The sequence below is a fragment of the Ailuropoda melanoleuca genome, chromosome 10 (assembly GCF_002007445.2).
Source record: "Ailuropoda melanoleuca isolate Jingjing chromosome 10, ASM200744v2, whole genome shotgun sequence".
Lineage (NCBI taxonomy): Eukaryota > Metazoa > Chordata > Mammalia > Carnivora > Ursidae > Ailuropoda > Ailuropoda melanoleuca.
In genome coordinates, this window is record NC_048227.1 from 3,658,450 (window position 1) to 3,670,378 (window position 11,929).

The following is an 11,929-nucleotide window of genomic DNA, read 5'->3' on the forward strand; positions in this document are numbered from 1 at the left end:
CTCCCTTCCTTCCTCCCTCCCTCCCTCCCTTCCTTCCTTCTTTCCTTCCTTCCTTTTTTTTTTTTTCCCCCTGCGTGATGAGGACCATGCAGGGTGTGTATGGGAGCGGTGCCGGGAGGCGGGGGCTCATCTAGCTCGGCACCCGGCGCCAGCCCATCTCTCCTTCTATGCCAGGATGCCCCGAACTTTTCGCCCCAGCCCGGTGTCCGCACCCCCATCCGCCACCGGCTTTGGCGCAAAGAGTCGAACCATCGGGAGAGCAGGAATCGGCCGAGCACCTGGGGGACAGACCCAGAAAGGGTGCATTTGCAGTAATAACGCTTAATGTCGCCAGCCTTGTGTGCCTCTTTGCAAGAGGGGCGGGGAACAGGCCTTCACGCGGGTGCCTCGCAGCAGCCGAGCCGGCCGTTCGCGCGATCGGGGCAAGCACCTCGAACGGTCTTTGCTCTTTGCTCGGGACTTCGGTGGGGACCCGCCGCGGAAGGGGGAGGCATTCACCCCCTCGTAGGCGCCTCCCCCTCGCTGTAGCAGCGACACCATTGCAACGGCCCGTGGCAGATGCCGGAGGCGGAAGGTTTTGTAAACCTCGCCCCGAAACGCTCTTATTGCGGGAGCTTCGGCTCCTTCCTAGAATTTCTAGAAGCCCGTTTGGAGGGACTGCGAGGGCTCCAGGAGGGCCCGGAGAAAATGGAGCGCTCGCCCCGCCGCCCGGGAGCCGAGAGGCTGCAGAGCCGCATTCCGGCCGTGCCTCCCCGCTGGCCCCAGCCCTGCCACGGCGCCCCAGGCAGCGTCTCCGAAAACAAAGAGCTGCGGTTTCGGCCCAAGGTTAAAGTCCACCACCAGTGTGTTTTTTTTTTTTCCCTCTCCGGAATCCAAGAGCGATAGCATTTCTCCAAATAAACCGCCAATAAATCAGCACCCGGGCCGCCTGCTGAAGAGCTCTGCTGACCTTGGGGCATGGTTTTCCTGCTCAGACCCCCGCTGAGGCCGACGATGGGGAAAGGGCCACGGTGCCCGGCGCCCCCTGTGCCCCCCTCCAGAGAGAGGCAGGAGAGGGGATGGCCAAGGGCATTCGTGGGCGGTTATTGTGGCGCTTGTGTGCCCAGAGGGTGCTTGGAAGGATTGGAATCGGGGGGCCGTGGGAGTGTTTGGGGGGGGTTGGGAGTGCCTGGCTGGTAGGGGTTATTGTGGGAGCTGGCTGCTCTGGGGGAGGCTGACCGCATGTCCATTTAGTGCCTGGGGTGCCCACACTATTGTAGGATGAACACGGCCTCTTTGGGGGCCTCCTCCTTTGTCTGGGTGTGCCTGGGTGTGCTCTGCAGACGGGTTTGTGCTGGTGTGACTAATGGGATTTATGGATGTCAGTGCCAGGGTGACTAATGGAGGGCTTGGCAGCACGTGTGCTGGTGGAGGCAGGGGTGCACCTAGGTGGGGAGTCGGGGCTCTAGGAGGAGGCTGCCTCCTGCCTGGTCTTTAGGGGTTCACCTCTCTGGCCGCCCGTTCCCGGCTTTGTTTGGTGAGCTCCCCCTGGCAGGCCTATGTGTGCGGAGATTCTGGAGCAAATTCCAGCACAGCCCTGGCAGGCGACATACCTCTGCCCCCTCCCACTACCCTGACCCACTCTGCCTCTGCAGATCCAAGCTGGCCCTTCCCCATCCCCAGCAGACAACTCCCAGTTTCTTCTTCTCCAGGTTGGAAATTTCTTTTGATGCAAACTGGCTCCTGCTTCATGCCAGCTCTGACAGCCCTCTGACGGTGGTACCGTAGTGCCCATTCGACGGACCAGAAGCCCAAGGGAAGGTGACAAGCTCACACAGCTCAGAAGTGGCAGCAAACACCCTCAACTAAGCCAGGCAAGGGGATACAAATGTGGAGCCCCAGCATCCATGGGAGCCCCCAGCCTGACCAAGACTAGCTTAGAGAACTACACTAACCCCCCCCCCACCACATTGACTGCCCTTCCTCATCAATCCTCTCTATTCTCTGGCGCCTCTGTCCTGCCCTCACCTAGGGGGAGCCGACAGAGGTCAGAGGTCAGTGGGAGTCCTTTGGGCCTGGGGTATGGGCAGGTGAGGTCAGGCCTTCCCTGGGAGCAGGGCCCACATTCCACACTCCAGGGCTGGAGGGGGCTGCAGGCAAGAGTTCAGGGGAGTGGATCCCGGGTCCCCCACACCTGCTATAGATTCTGGACACACCTGGACAATGACATTTCCCATCTCCCTCGGGGTCATCTGGTTTCTCTCTCTCTCTTTCACACACACACACACACACACACAATGTGTCTCTCTTCACCTCCCTCCCTCCCTTTTTTTTTTTTTTTTTTTTTTTCTTTGGCATTTTCTTTCAAGCAGAAAATAAAAACATTTCCCATGGCTACAGCTTTGAAAGCTTCCTTCTTCTCTCTGCCTTTCTCTCGCCCCCACCCCCATGTGGATCCATTTCTAGAGTCAGCAGAAAGTCAAAAACAAACCCTGAAGATCAAACCTGACAGCCCCCCCCTTCTGCATCCCTCCACTTTCTCTGCATGTCTTAGCTTGTCTCCACCCTGGAGATGAACAGGAGGCAGCCCCCTAGCACATGCACAAATGCACTCCCACACCTTCTGTGGCCGCAGGGAGTCTCTTAAGAACCTTCTAGAGCTGCCCCTGCCAGAAAGGCCTGCTCATTCAGTTCCTCCTGCTGAAGTATCTGGGTTCTCCCTCACGCTCCCCTTTCCAGCCCTGCTCCATCCAACCCTCCTCTGGGAGGCCCCCTGTTGTGGGCTGAATACCCCCCAAATTCCTATGTTCCAGTCCTAGCCCCAGTACCTCAAAGTGTGACTTCATTTGGAAACAGCGTCCTTGTGGATGTCATTGGTTAAATGACATTGGTCCTACTTGAGTAGGATGGGCTCCTAATCCAATATGACCGGGGCCCTTACAAAAGGGGGGCACGGACAGATACAGGGGGAAGCCTGAAAAGACAGAGACAGAGACGGCCATCTAGGAGACAAAGGGAGAGGCATGGGCCAGACTCCCTCACAGCCCCCAAAGGAACCCACCCTGCCCACACCTTGATCTTGGGCTTCTAGCCTTCAGAACGGAGGCAGTAAATTTCTGTTGTTATCCTGCAGTGACAAAACCCTCCAACATCTCAGAGGCTTAGCACAACACATAAAAATGTATTCTCGGGGCGCCTGGGTGGCACAGCGGTTAAGCGTCTGCCTTCGGCTCAGGGCGTGATCCCGGCGTTGTGGGATCGAGCCCCACGTCAGGCTCCTCTGCTATGAGCCTGCTTCTTCCTCTCCCACTCCCCCTGCTTGTGTTCCCTGTCTCGCTGGCTGTCTCTATCTCCGTAGAATAAATAAATAAAATCTTTTTTTNCCTCTCCCACTCCCCCTGCTTGTGTTCCCTCTCTCGCTGGCTGTCTCTATCTCCGTAGAATAAATAAATAAAATCTTTTTTAAAAAAAATGTATTCTCCCTGATGCATCGTCTGCTCTGAGCCCCAGGCAACGACACTCCACAGCACCCAAGCCACGTGGAATCCACGAGTCATGGACCTCGGTGTGAGACCATCACAGGGAAGGGAAGATCATTGCACCGGGGGTTTGACGGCCAGAGCCCAGAAGTGTTACGTCACTTGTGCTCACCACCCTTGTGACCGCACCCAACGAAACAGTGCTAGAGCGTGGGTCTCCCCCTCACCCCCACCCCGTGCCCAAGAGGGACAGGAAAACTTAAGATGGGTGAGCACAGGCAATGTCCACCGCAGCTGGAATGTGACCTCTCCCGATCTGTTAACTTTTTTTTTTTCAAGATTTTATTTTTAGGTAATCTCTACACCCAACTCAGGGCTCGAACTCACAACCCTGAGATCAAGCATCTCGTGTTCTACCGACTGAGCCAGCCAGGCGCCCCTAACCTTAGCACTTTCTTAAAAATTGTGGTAATATACACATAACATAAAATTTGCCATCTTAACCATTTGTGAGTGTGGGGTTCGGTGGCATTAAGTACATCCCCGTGTCTGTGCAGCCAGCCCCACCATCCATCTCCAGAACTTTTCCATCATCTCAGACTGAAACTCCATCCCCACAAAGCAGCTCCCACCCCTTCCCTAGCGCCCCCCTCGACACCCACCCTTCTTCTTCTTCGTGTCCCCGTGAATAGGACTCCTCTGAATACTGCATGTAAGTGGAATCCTACAGTATCTGTCCCTTTTGTGTCTGGCGTATTTCACTTTGTATAATGTCTTCAAGGTTCACCCGTGTTGCAGCGGGCGTCAGAGCGTCCTTCCTTTTTAAGGCTGAATAATGTCCCATTGGCTGGCTGGACCACATTTTGTTGATCCATTCGTCTGTGGATGGACACTTGGGCTGCCCCCACCTTAAGGCTCCTGTGAGTAACGCTGCTAGAAACAGATAACCCCTCGAGTCTCTGCTCCCAGTACTTTGGGGTCTCTACCCAGAACTGGAATTGCCCGATCCTAATAGCATTTTTTTTAAAGATTTTATTTATTTATTCGACAGAGATAGAGACAGCCAGCGAGAGAGGGAACACAAGCAGGGGGAGTGGGAGAGGAAGAAGCAGGCTCACAGCGGAAGAGCCTGATGTGGGGCTCGGTCCCATAACGCCGGGATCACGCCCCGAGCCGAAGGCAGACGCCCAACTGCTGTGCCACCCAGGCGCCCCAAGATCCTAATACCATTTTTACGTTTAATTTTTGGACGCACCTCCATGCTGTTTTCCGGGGCACAAGGGTTCCAATTTCTCCACATCCTCGCCATCGCTTGCCGTTTGACAGGTACGGGGTTGTTTTTTGTAGCCATCTTACTGGGTGTGGGATGGTATCTCATCGTGGTTTGATTTGTGTTTCCCTGATGACCGGTGACGTTGGACGTCTTTTTGTGTGCTCGTTAGCCATTTGGAGATCTTCGTAAGAGAAAAGTCTGTGCAAGTTTGCCCGTATTTAATGCTTTTAATTGTTGTTTGTCTTGTTTTCTGTCTTTGGCCCTATTTTTAACACCACGCTGACCAAAGTGGAACACTTGAGTGGGGCCACCTGCGGGTCCCCAGTTCTCAGACCACCCCAATCATCAGGACACTGCTAAAAGTCAGTGTTTTCCTGAAGCCACACACTTACTTCCTCGCATTTACCCACTCCTGTTTGTTTCACAAATACTCCCCGGGTCAAGCCCAGATAAAGTGGTACAGAGTGGCCCAGAGTCCCGTCCTCAGGGAGCCTGCAGTCCAGGGAGTGGGACAGTTTTGCCCACAAAGAGGGTGGTGTGCATGGGCAAAGAGGAGCGGAGGGCAGGGGTGAGACCAGGCAGGCCCTCCGCCCGCAGGAAGAAAGAGATATTAGAAGGAGCCAGTACACAACCTCCTTAAATAAAACAAATACTGGGGCCCACATCTAAAAGGCCTGGAACTAGAGCACCCGTGGGGATGGCTGGACCAAGCTCACTCGCTCTCTTCCTCTTCCTCTTCCCTCCCTCCCTCTGCCCCAACCCCCTCCATTCTCCCTCCCTTTCCACTGGCCTCTCTCTCCTTAGAACATCAGTGTGGTGGGCTATGGCCAACCTCAGATCTGCAGCAAGAAAGAGGGACCTCCCCAAAGGGACATGGGGAGAGTTGGTAATAAAAGGAGGAACGCCGGGCAGAAAGACTGTAGTGAGCTCTCCCCCCATCAAGCGCTTCTCTGAGGGCAAGATCAAATCAGACCTGAGGGATGACTGATGGACAGATTTCCATCGTGTGGCCTTGCTCAGGACAATGTCACCGTGGGGCTTGCAGTGGCCACCAACCTTGTGCTCCTTCTCCCCCCCCCTTCCCCCCTCCCTGGGTCCAAGTTCTGGCTCTGCCACCTGCTTGACCGTGACATTTGCAAAGTCACCTCCCTGTCTCAGCCTCAGCGTGCCTGCTGACCTGTCTCTCCCTCCCTGTGTCTCTGCACACCCAGCCCACCTGCACACTAGGTCACAATCCCACTCCAGATGAGAACATGCCACGCTATGGGGCATGGGACCCGGCCTTCCCGAGCAACTGTCTTCACCCACTGTGACCTCTGATGATGGCCATGCGGTCTCTCCCTGCTGCAGAGTGACCTTGACATTCCTCCCATTCAACGTGGAGTCTTAAAACAAGATGCATGAAGTGACACCGCATGGCTTCCAAGGCCAGGTCAGAAGCGGAGACATGAGGTCACCCTTCTGTCTTAAGATGCTCACATGGAGCCCTGAGCCAGCAGGTAAGAAGCTGGATTGCCCAAGGCCACCAAGCTTTAAGAAACTCCTCCCACATGCTGAAGCCCTGTGTAGTCTCTCCAAGGGACAGACGGCCCTGGTGAGGTCCTGCCCGGCCAGCACCTGCTCCTGTGTGTGAGCAGGGGAGAAAAAGAAGCCTCCTCAGAGCTGCGTGAGCGAGGCTCGGGGGCTCTGTGACAGCCCGGGTCATGCACAGGATGGCCCAGCGGGGGCTGGAACCCAGTTCTGTTTGCCTCCCCCCCACCCAGCTGCCCTCCTTGGTGGGTGCTGGAATGACCACCAAAGGAAACCGGCTGGACTCCGGAGCCAGCCAGCCTGGGTTCCAGTCCTGGCTCTGCCACCCACTTGATGTATGATGTTTGCAATGTCACTTCCCCTCTCTGAGCCTCAGTTTACCTATCTGCGAAGTGGGGCGAACATCACTCCTTTCTTGGGATCAGTTGACGGCGTGTGTGCCTATATTGGGTGGTGGATGGTGGCCGATGAGCTCATCTTTCTGATCACAAGCAGATGTTCAGGTGGTCACAGGGGCCTAGGATCCCGAGCCCCAGGGTGACCAGCACCTCGCTCCTGCCACTAGTGATGCCTGGGTACCAAGCATGTGCCCAGGGAAGGGTGCTTTCACACTGGCACGGCATGGGCTGTGGTCAGCCCGGTCCCCAAGCCACTGTCCCAGTGCTTCTTGACCAGAACAGGACGGAAGCGTGTGTATGGCTTTCCCGCAGCTGCCGTAACACCTGGCTACACACGGAGTGGCTCTACACAGCAGACACTTCTCGTACAGTCTAGGAAGCCAGACGTTCCCAAGCAAGGTGTTGGCAGGGTTGGCTCTCCCTTGGGGGCTGTGGTGGGCAGTCTGCTCCAGGCCCATCTCCAGGTGTCTGGTGGAGGCCGGCGCTCCTCGGCCCTCCTGGGCTTGAGTCCCAGCCCCTCCGACCTCTGCCTCCCCTGTCACAAGGTGGGCTCCGCTCTGGGTCTGTCTTCACGTGGCTTCCTCGGCTCTGCGTAGGTCAGTCTCTGTGCCTCTTCTCCCCTTCTTATAAGGACAACAGTCATATTTGATTAAGGGCCTGCTGTACCCCAGTGGGACCTCATCTTCACTGATTACATCTGCAGTGACCCTATTTCCAAATAAGGCCGCATTCTGAGCTTCCAGAGGTCAGCATTTTGTCTTTCTGGGGCACAAAATTCAATCTGCCATCCCGACCTGGGGAGTCTTGCCCCTCTGCCCCCTCCCACCACCAGGACACAACCGAAGCCCCTCCCTCAGAAAGCATGGGGTCCTCCAGCCCTCCGTGAAGCAGAGGGGTAGACTGAGGCCTCCTGCGTGAGGGGCAGGTCTGGCAACCCCCCACCTCCCCTCGGCACACGTTCCCTGGCACATGCCCTCACTGGGGGGATCCCAGCCCAAAGCCACTGTGACTCTGGGGGCTTCGCCTGGGGAGGCCCAGGAACCCGAGCAACCCTCGGCCAGTGACTGCGTCAAGTCGAGCCATCCTCCCCCTGCGCGTCCCACACCCTGCAAGGGTCCTGGCAGAGCTGGGCCCCCGCTGGCCACGTGGTAGCTGGACTATGATACTCCATGTTCTGGCTGCCTTTCCTTTGCTGTCACCCTCCCCTACCCTGCTTTCTGAGGGTCACCCCCAAATAAGCACTTGCCCTCCCATCTGCTCCTGGGGGGCCCCTCCGGCAGCCGGTTCCTGCGAACACTGCCCTGGCCACATGGTCTCCACCCCAGAGAGGCCAGCAGGGACCCAGGAAAGGCTGCCTCCATCCATGTCACCCAGGCCACGGCTGGCAGAGCCGGGGCTCAGCAGAGAGCGCCTGGACCAGAGCTCCGCCCGCACAGCCTGTGCTGACCTGTCTGGGTGTGGTGTCTGGAGGGGACGGTGTGGCTGCCTCTCCTTTCCAGGGGGGCCACGGAGCTGGGGCTCTTGTCATGATGCGGGAACGGAGGCCCAGGAGGGGGAAGTGACTTGTCCAAGGTCATGTGGCGGGATGGCAATGAGGTCTTGAACCTCAATCCTCCTGACCCGGCTACTGCCTCCCATGGGTCAGTCAGCCTACAAGCCTGGGAGCCCATGTCAGTCTACTCGCGCCACGGTAACGAGGATCGGGCGCTTGTCTCTCTCAGTCCGAAATCAAGGCGTGCGCAGGGCCGGCTTCTCCTGCGGCTTCTCTCCGTGGTGTGTAGACACCGTCTTCTCCCCATGTCCTCCTGTGGTCATCCCCCTGTGCGTGTCTGTGTCCCAACCGCCTCTTCACATAAGGACACCAGTCCTCTTGGATGACGGCCCACCCTCGCGACCCCCTTTTACCTTAATTACCTCCTCCCAGGCCCTGTCTCCAAATGCAGATGTGTTCTGACGTATTGGGGGCTAGAACTTCAACATACACATTTCGGGGGACGTAATTGGGCCTCTTTGGGCTGCTGGACAAAAATCCAGAGCCCAGGGGTCTTAAACAACAGGCATGTATCTCTTCTGGAGGCTGGAATTCCATGATCAAGGCACCAGCAGACTCGGCGTTTGGTGAGAACCTCTCCTGGTTCATAGATGGCTGTTTTCTCCCTGTCTCCTCACGTGGCGGAAGGGGCAAGAGGGCTCTCTGGGGCCTCTTTTATGAGGGCACTGATCCCATTCCTGTGGGCTCCGCTCTCAGGAATTAATCACCTCCCCAAAGCCTCACATCCTAATACCATCCCATTGGGGGTTAGGATCTCAACATATGAATTTGGGAGGACACAAACACTCAGTCCATAATACAGCCCACACCAGAGGCCCCCTGCTTTATTATCATCCTCTCCCTCATGTTCAACCCAGTAGACCTCAGTGGACTTCCACCCAATGAACAAATGAAATGACATAATCCTGGTAGGGTTTTGAAGGATGAATAGAAGTTTGCTAGGCAGAGAAGGCAGAGACAGACATTCCAGGCTGAAGGAACAGCCCATGCTGAGGCTTAGAGACCTCCCAGCAGGGTCGGCCTGGCTCCCCAGTAGCATGCTGGGCCTGGGGGAGGGGGAGAGCCAGGCACCCCCCCCAGGTGACGACTGGCCACCCCAGGTCAGCACAGGTGACAGTGGCCCTGTGGCACCCTGCTGACCTCCCACCCCTGAGCCACGGCCCATCCAGCCTCCACAAGGAGCAAGGCCCCAGCACCTCCGCCCACAGGAGCCCAGCTTAGATGATTCTAGGTATCTCTTTTCCCCTTCACGCCTGGGTGGGTTGAGCACTATTTATTCAAACTTGCATTTTATTGGTGCTTTTGTTGAAAGCCCAGGAATTATTCATGGCTGGTTTCAGTTCTCTTCTGGCAATGACCGCATCTTTGTACACAAGGTACAAATTATGTGTCAGTTCAATTCACCGGCAGTCGGAGGCTGCTCGCAAGCATCAAGCAATGGAGTCTTGGAATACTCTAGAAGCCAAGTCTGGCTGGAGCAGCAAGGGCCTGAGTGGGTCATGGTCCCCGGAGTCACCAGGGACAGGGGGGACAGGGAAGGGATACAAGGAAGGTGACCAGCGAACAAATCCCACCTCTGTCCCTTTCCCCTCCATGAGCCTGCTCGGGCTCAGTCTTCCCATATGAAAAATGGGTGTTGACAGGAGTATTTAGTACAGGAGACCAACCATGCTGCCTTCCACCCATGCCCAGCTGTGTGTCGCATGCAGGGGGCCGTCTGTGAGCCCTAAAGAGGGGGGCAGAGATGCTGAAAGAAAAATGAACACAGAAGGGTTCAGCCTCTGCTCCTTTGGGGTGCTACGTGAGAACACGGCCCTAGGAGCCTTTGACACTCCTACTGAAAGGTGGGGTTTCCACCACCCCCTTGAGGCAGTCAGGCCTCCACGACCGCTCGACAGAATGTGACCGAACCAAGGGTGCCAGGTCCGAGCCAGGCCTCCCCAAACTAGCATCTCCTGCTTCCTGTGTCTTGGGGTGACACTCCTTGAACCCAGCCGCCATGCTGCGAGGAGGCCCAAGCAGTCCCGCGGAGAAGGCCGCATGGAGGGGGACCCCCGTCTCCAGCCTGCATGCACGTGTGGGCCGGGCGCCACCTTGGGACCCGCCCCAGTGGGCACCTCGTGGCCCCGGCGGGGCTGTCCTTCCCGAGATCCACGCCCACGACAGAGTCACAAGCAAGATAAATGACTGTCGTTGGTTTTGAGCCATCAGTACTGGGGTGGGTTTAAGTAAAACATGGGGTTGAGGTGGAAAGAATGTCTTTTTTTTTTTTAAGATTTTATTTATTTATTCATGAGAGACAAAGAAAGGGAGAGAACACAAGCAGGGGGGGCAGCAGAGGCAGAGAGAGAGAGAGAAGCGGCTTTGTTCGTTGGGCATCTGACCTTGGTTTTGGCTCAGGTCATGATCTCAGGGTTGTGAGATCGAGCCCCATGTCGGGGTCCACATTCATCAAGGAGTCTGCTTGAGATTCTCTCCCTCTCCCTCTGCCCCTCCCTCCCATGCTCTTGCTCTCTCTCTCAAATAAATACATACATCTTTAAAAAAAGATTATAATTGAAATGTAGTTAAGATGCAGTCATACTGGATTTTTTTTGGGGGGGGTAAGGTTTAGTTTATTTATTTGACACAGAAAGAGAGCACAAGTAGGCAGAGTGGCACACAAAGGGAGAGGGAGAAGCAGACTCCCTGCTGAGCAGGGAGCCCAACACGGCGCTCAGTCCCAGGACCCCAGGATCACGACCTGAGCAGAAGGCAGATGCCCAGCCCATTGAGCCACCCAGGTGCCCCTATTTTTATTTTTTAATTTTATTTTATTATTTTACTTACTTACACACTGGATTTTTAGAGCAGGCCCTAATCCGGTGACTACTATTCTTAGAACTGGGAGCTTTGGGTACAGACACCCACCCTGAGGAAGGGGGCCATGTGACCACAGAGACAGACACCGGGCTGGGGGTGCACATACCCTCCAACCACCATCGGACGCTGGGAGGGAGGCATGGGATGGGTTCTCTCCTCGGGCCTGTAGAGGGAACCTGTAATCTAGGACTTTTGGCTTCTGGAATTGTGGGAAAACACATCCCTCAGCCACTAACTTTGTGGTATTAGGGCAGCTCAAGGAACCCAGGCACCCAGGGTCCCCCCTAGGGCTCCAGCCATGCAAAGAACTGGCAGCCAGTGCAGACCACCATCCACACACGGAGGAGACGTTCTTTCCGGCCACGGATGGTTCTCAAACCTGCCCTCGCCTTCTTGACACATTCCATCAAGAGCGGCACCTTGAGTCCCCGCCCTTTGAACCGAGGCAGGCTCGTGACCACAAGAACAGGGCAGAGCTCGTGCATAGGATGTCGGGGCTTGGTGGGGAAAGGCCATCATCCAGCATAACTTCACTCAGTTCTTGGTGCGCTCAGGGGCAGGCCATCAAGTGAGGAGTCCCAGGGACCTAGGGCCGCCATGCTGCAAGGACGGCACCAGGAGGCGCCCCAGCCAGCAGCCCTGGCTGAGCTCCCCACCCCTGCCAGCGTCACCGCGTCACCTGCCTGTGCCACCCGCCTCCCTGGATCCAGGCCTGCCAAGATCTCAGATGACCGCAGAGCCCGGGGTCATCTGACTGTGACCACGTGACAGACGGCAGGCGGGAACCGTGCTGAGCATCTTCCTGATTTCCTGACCCGCAAAATCCTGAGCTAAAAAAAAAGCTGGTACTAAGTGG

The 11,929-nt window shown here is 56.4% G+C and overlaps 1 long non-coding RNA gene across 1 annotated transcript; it reads left to right on the top strand.

The window, feature by feature from the left end:
- The first annotated feature begins 4,622 nt into the window (after positions 1 to 4,622).
- On the top strand, positions 4,623 to 11,725 carry LOC109489188. The gene is made up of 3 exons (XR_002142139.2): positions 4,623 to 4,784; positions 5,943 to 6,230; positions 11,628 to 11,725. It is a non-coding gene; the product is annotated as an uncharacterized LOC109489188 (long non-coding RNA).
- Positions 11,726 to 11,929: the final 204 nt, after the last annotated feature.